Source organism: Neofelis nebulosa, chromosome 11 (assembly GCF_028018385.1).
Source record: "Neofelis nebulosa isolate mNeoNeb1 chromosome 11, mNeoNeb1.pri, whole genome shotgun sequence".
NCBI classification, from domain to species: domain Eukaryota; kingdom Metazoa; phylum Chordata; class Mammalia; order Carnivora; family Felidae; genus Neofelis; species Neofelis nebulosa.
In genome coordinates, this window is record NC_080792.1 from 69,445,075 (window position 1) to 69,451,996 (window position 6,922).

A 6,922-nucleotide genomic window follows, 5' to 3' on the forward strand; every position below is an offset into this window, starting at 1 on the left:
CAGTCACATTGGGGATTAAGACTTAAACATATTTATTGGGGGTGGGACACAATTCAGCCCATCGTTTCACCCCTGGCCCCCCAAAATTCACATCCTTCTCTTAGGCAAAATATATCCATTCCATCCCAACACCCCCAAAGTCTTAACCCGTTCCAGCATCTGCTGTAAAATCTTAAAGCCCAAAGTCTCATCTAAATATCGAAATCAGGTATGGGTCACCCTGGGGCAAATTCCCCTCGAGCTGTGAAGCTATGGAACTCAACAAATTATGTCTTTCCATACAATGGTGGGACAGGCATAAGATAGACATTGCCATTCCAGAAAGGGCAATTCACTTCCTCTCTCTGCCCCTTTCCCGCTCATGCTGTCTCTCTCTCTCTCTCTCAAAAATGAACTTTAAAAAAAATTTTTAAACAAAAAAAGAAGTCAGAAGGAAGAAAGGGATGACTGATGGATCCCAAGTAAATCCAAAACTTAGCAAGACAAATGCCATTAGATTTTAAGGCTCAAGAATAATCTTCTTTGGTCCAGTGTTCTGCCTAACAGGCCCACTGGGGTGGTAGCATCATCCCCAAGGCTCTGGGGGGTAGGGGACAGCCCCATCCACTCAGCTCTCTACAGGGGTGGTCTCACTCCTGAGGCCCTGAGTGGAGTCATTCTGGCAGAAAGCAGAGACACGGCCCCGCCCTATGAAACCAACGGGGAAACAGATTTGCCTCCTGGACCAGTGGTGAGAGTGACAGTGTGTGGACCCCTGAATCATCTCCAGGGTCCTTCTTTGCTTCCCTTGAGGAACAGCACACTCTAACAGCTGGGTACCTGTACGGTCAGACCCTGTGGAACCCAAGAAATATCACAGCCCTTCCTTCATTCCGTCCGATTGGCTCTCACCCCTTTGTGGTTCAAATGGGCAGTGTCTACACATATCATGCCATCATCTGCATTCCTGGCTTCTGCAGAGATGACTGGTTAAACTGAGCCTCGCCCATGATCTCTTCAACTAATGGTTGTTCAGCCACACCTTTACCGTTCTCTTCCGGCCAAGCGTTCTCATTTTTCTGCAACATGGACAGGCTGAGAATCCTGCACCCTTTATCCGTCGTTCACGCCTTCCCTCTCCTTTTGCGTTTTACTGTAAGACGTCAAGAGGAATCCAGCTGTTCCTCCAACACTTTGCCCTGAAATCTTTGCAGCTGAATCTCAACCTCATTGCTTCCAAGTTCTACCTTCCTAGGAAACGCTAGAACACAGTCCAGCCGAGTTCTGTGCCACTTTATCCCAAGGATTACCTTTCTTCCAGTTTCCGAGAACACGGTCCTCATTTCTCCCTGAGACCTCAGGAGAATGGCATTGGCCGTCCATTTTTTTTACTAACATTTATTCACGGTGGTGTAGGCTTTCTCTAGCTTGCATCTCAAAACCCTTCCAGCCTCTACCCATGACTGAGTTCCAAAGCTGCTTGCACATTCGTTTTCCATTGTTACTCATGAAGTGGAAAGATCCTGGCGGGAAATAAACTAACGGAGCCCAAAGAAGACAATTTGACCCAAATGTGACTCCAAAATTGCTTTCCCTGAATCCTTCAAGTTCAATTTGCTCTCCAGCGACTGAGCAGAGGATCAAGAGGTGAGGAATAAGGGAAGGATGGAAGATGATTCTATCCACCGACAGTCTTTCCTCTGACCCAAAATGCCACAAAATACTGAGCACCAAAAAAAAAAAAAAGAGAGAGAGTGGAAAAGTCAACTGTTTTGTAACTGTATTGGTTGTGAAACAGAGATCAGGAAAAACACATTCAAATGTCCCTCGAGAGCCTGGTGATCGCAAACTCCCATGAGTGGGTCAGAATCCTGCTTATTTATTTAAAAACTCGGCTCTTGGGGTGCCTGGGTGGCTCAGTCAGTTAAGCGTTTGACTTCGGCTCAGGTCGTGATCTCACAGCTCGTGGGTTCAAGCCCCATGTCGGGCTCTGCGCTGACAGCTCAGCATCTGGAGCCTGCTTCAGATTCTGTCTCTGTCTTTCTGCCCCTCTCCTGCGCTCTCTCTCTCTCTCTCTCTGTCTCAAATATAAAATAAAACATTTAAAAACAATCAGCTCTTGGAGAGGTGCCAGAGTGGCTCACTGAGCTCATTGAGTTCATTGAGCTCATTGAGCATCTAACTCTTGATTTCAGCTCAGGTCATGATCCCAGGATCTTGGGATCGATCTCCGTGTCAGGCTCTGCACTGAGCACACAGCCTGCTTAAGATTCTCTCTCTCTTGGGGCACCTGGGTGGCTCAGTCGATTAAGCGTCCAACTTCAGCTCAGGTCACAATCTCGCGGTCCGTGAGTTCGAACCCCACATCGGGCTCTGGGCTGATGACTCGGAGCCTGGAGCCTGCTTCTGATTCTGTGTCTCCCTCTCTCTCTGCCCCTCCCTCATTCATGCTCTGTCTCTCTCTGTCTCAAAAATAAATAAACATTAAAAAAAAATTAAAAAAAAAGATTCTCTCTCTCTCTCTCTCTCTCTCTGTCACTCTGCTCCTCTCCCCTACTTGCACTCTCTCTCTCTCTCTAAAATAAAAAAACAATCAGCTATTGGAATGTTCACCTCGAGTTAGAAGGTGAAGGGGTAAGATATCATTGCTACCAGCCTAACGGGGAGGACAAGCCTGGCTGAGCTGAAATAAACATAGCTTTAAAAAAATCATCAGAGGGGCACCTGGGTGGCTCAGTCGGTGGAGCGTCCGACTTCATCTCAGGTCATGATCTCACTGTCCGTGAGTTCGAGCCCCATGTCGGGCTCTGTGCTGACAGCTCGGAGCCTGGAGCCTGTTTCAGATTCTGTGTCTCCCTCTCTCTGACCCTCCCCCGTTCATGCTCTGTCTCTCTCTCTCTCTGTCAATAATAAATAAACATTAAAAATTAAAAAAAATCATCAGAAATATGAGATACAAAAGTACCCAAATGAATGAAATTTTGGAAGGAGGTGAGCCCTTCCTAGAACAGAAGAGTTTCATGTCTATTCATGTCTCTGAGAGCACAGTGAAAATGGGAGCAAAGCCACCATGGCAAGCGTGAAGAGACAAAGAGCTGCTTTGAAAAAAAAATTCAGGGGCACCTGGGTGGTTGAACATCTACCTGACTCTTGATTTTGGCTCAGGTCGTGATGCCGGGGTCATGGGATAGAGCCCTGCATCGGGCTCTGCGCTGAGTGTGGAGCTGGCTCGGGATGCTTTCTCTCTCTCTCTTCCTCTGTCCCTCGCCCCTGCTCGATCTCAATCTGTCTCTCTCTCTCTCTCTCTCTCTCTCTCTCTCTCAATAAAGAATAAAAAAATAAAAATAAATAAAAACAAAATTTACTGGCTGCATGTGGCATGGGTGACACATAAGAACCCCAAAAACATCGGGGCACCTGGCGTCTCAGTCGGCTGAGCGTCCGACTTCAGCTCAGGTCATGATCTCTTGGTTCGTGGGTTTAAAGTGCGAGTCGGGGCGCCTGGGTGGCTTGGTCGGTTGAGCGTCTGACTTCGGCTCAGGTCATGATCTCACGGTCCGTGAGTTCGAGCCCCGCGTCGGGCTCTGTGCTGACAGCTCAGAGCCTGGAGCCTGTTTCAGATTCTGTGTCTCCCTCTCTCTCTGCCCTCCCCTCTTCATGCTCTGTCTCTCTCTGTCTCAAAAATAAATAAACGTTAAAAAAAAAAATTAAAGTGCGAGTCGGGCTCTGTGCCGACAGCTCGGAGTCTGGAGCCTGCTTCGGATTCTGTGTCTCCCTCTCTCTCTCTGCCCCTCCCCTGCTCAAGCTCTGTCTCTGTCTCTCAACAATAAGTAAATGTTTAAAACAAAAGATTTAAAAAAATAAATAAAGGGGCGCCTGGGTGGCGCAGTCGGTTAAGCGTCCGACTTCAGCCAGGTCACGATCTCGCGGTCCGTGAGTTCGAGCCCCGCGTCAGGCTCTGGGCTGACGGCTCGGAGCCTGGAGCCTGTTTCCGATTCTGTGTCTCCCTCTCTCTCTGCCCCTCCCCCGTTCATGCTCTGTCTCTCTCTGTCCCCAAAATAAACAAAAAACGTTGAAAAAAAAAAATTTAAAAAAAAATAAATAAAAATAAAGCATAAAACAGGGGTGCCTGGGTGGCTCAGTCGGTTGAGTCCGACTCCGGCCCAGGTCACGATCTCACAGTTCGTGGGTTCGAGCCCCACGTCGGGCTCTGTGCTGACTGCTTGCTCGGAGCCTGGAGCCTGCTTTGGATTCTGTGTCTCCTTCTCTCTCTGCCCCTCCCCCACTCACGCTTTGTCTCACTCTGTTTCTCAAAAATAAATAAATGTAAAAAAATAATAATAAAATAAAATTTAAAAACATAAAAAGAATCCCAAGAAGCGCCAGCCACAAAGCCAGTCGGTGCCCAGCCCCCAGCTCTATCCCCTAGGACCTTCCTGGTGGAACTCATGGCTCGTGGCAAAGGCTGGGGGCAGGGCAGGAGAGCAGGGGTGGGGGGATATCCCTCTGTGCCCACGAAGGCAGTCACTGCAGGACGAATTGAAATCCGTGCCATCCCACGTGGCCTTCAGAAGAACTTCCTCCTAAAGATCCCAACCAGTCAGAGATGCTCCTGTCACTCTTCTCAAGTCGCCTCTTCTGTCGTGCATTCAGTCGGAGTGCTGATGCCTCCCAGGCTGTGGGTTTGTTCAAACGGAAACTCAAGAGGAGCATAATGCACTGGGGTCATATTTAACAAGTAGGGAAGACTCATATGTCCGAATCCGATGAAAACACTGCTCCCACCTTACCGCATCCTCACGGTACAAGTGTCACATTTTGATTTGCTTCACCAACCAACCGTGTTGCATGCGCCAGGGACGTCTTTGAAACGTATAGGGTCGTTGACAAAGTAGCCAGAAGTTTACCATGTACGCACCGTGGATGATGAGGGAGGGAGGGAGAGCGCCCCGTCCACGAGAGGCAGTGCAGTCTGACGGTCAAGTACCCCTGTTCCGGCTTTCCAGCTGTGTGACCTTGAGCAAGGGACTTAGCCCCCGACTGCGTCTGTCCCCCCATCCATGAAACGAGAACAACGGGTTGCTGTGTTGGGAGCCCAACGAGTTAATACAGACGAAGGGCTCGGGTCAGTGCCCTCACAGGTTGGTGCCTGTCCCGGCCGATGAGCTCATGCTTCGTCTTTGCTGTGGCCAGTCCTGGGCCAGGGGCTGGGGCTACGGTGGAGGCCATGACAGGGTCCTCGCCCGCTTGGACCTTCACATCTCGATGGAAGACAGGCCCGAATCAACGAACTGCACAAAGTAATACGTGAACACGAGCCAAGAAGGAAAAGGGCAGGGATGCGCCAGGCGGCATCGTGACTGGGGCCGAGCCGGCAAGCGGGGGATTTTTTAACGGGGGTCCAGGGGGTGAATAGAGTGGTGCGGGGATGTTGGGGAAAGCATCGGGGCAAGAGGGAGCACGTGGAGGGAGGACGACGGGAGCCTGGCACCTCTGATGGACGGCTCTTGTGGCCGCAGCTGGGCAGCTGCAGGGAGGAGGGGGGCTGGGGCCGATCTCCAAGGCAAGCCTCAGAGAGACCCAACTGGACGTCTGTGTGCAGTGCTCCCTCGGGTGGCCACCTGGAGAATCCAATCCAAGGTCTGGGTGTTTCTCAAGGACTGGGGGGCCATTTATCTCAGGGACAACACAGCGCCAACGGAGAAAGGGTTATCGTTTTCCATTATAAAAAACAGAAGGGTGGGCTTCTGGAAGGTCCCCTGGGGAGAAGCTTCTTGGGGATGGGGGAGGGGGGGGACAGGGCTGGAAGGACCATGGTGGGGCTGTCACTCAATCAGTTCTAGAATGGAGAGTCCCAGGAAGGAAAGGCAAGGTGATAAAAGGTCAGAGTGCATCCAGGGTGACTGGAGAACCAAGGTTCTGCTTCCCAGGCCTGGCTGCCCTGTAGGTTGAGAACCATAGTGGGGACACAGAGCCTCCCTTGAGATCAGAACCCACCCTCACCAGCAGAGATGCTTCAGACACACGGCGGGATGGACTGCCCCGGGGCCAGGAGGCAGAGCCATAAAGAACCGACCAAGGGAATCCCCGCCGGGATAATACAGTAATCATAATTAATACTAATAGTAAGTGGCAATAATAGTAGCTGGCCTTTGCTGGCTGCTCCCTGGTTCCTGTCGTTTTGTTTTCTACATTTTAAATACACTTTTCTCTTTAGAATAGTTGAGGGATGGCCGAGGTACTCGGTGCACTGTGATATCCCACTCATTCCTGAGAGTAAGGACACTGTGATCACTATCCTCTCACAGATGTGGTGCCCGAGGCTCAGAGAGGCCGTCCCTCGCCCGAGTCCGCACCTCTGGTACACGAGGCCCGGGGGCCCCGGAGGTGTAGCCCCTGCTTGAGGTCCAGGGTAGGAAAGATGGAAAGCCAGCCTCCACCCAGGGCACCCAGGACCAAAGAGGGCTCCCTTAGCCCGTGGACACCCTGAGAGCAGGGACTCAGGAGGAGTGTGTCTGCATTTGGCAGCTGCTAAGGGCTGAACCTCTGCGTTTGGATTTTGGTTCAATCTGTGATTAACAGCTTGTCAGGATAAGGAGCCCAGATGGACGGGAGAATCGCTACATCACTGTGGAGCGCCCCAGGATGGGGCCTCTACGTCCTAAAAGGGGGAGGAGACGTTGCTGACTGTCCTACATGAGATAGAATGTTGGGGCAGACACTAACAAGGACCCATCCCATATCTATTCCCCTGTTCTTTGCTAACAGAACCCCAGTTTTGTTCAGAGCAGCGATGAACCCGTCCTCAAACAATGGGGCGTGGCTGGTTTCAATTAAGATCATTCTGTTACCCATTTTCCCATCCTTACTTGGCTGCTAGGGTCGCTCCTCTGACCCTTTTGGAGCCATGAGCCTTGGCAGAGGTTGGCTTGGCGTGTCCGTG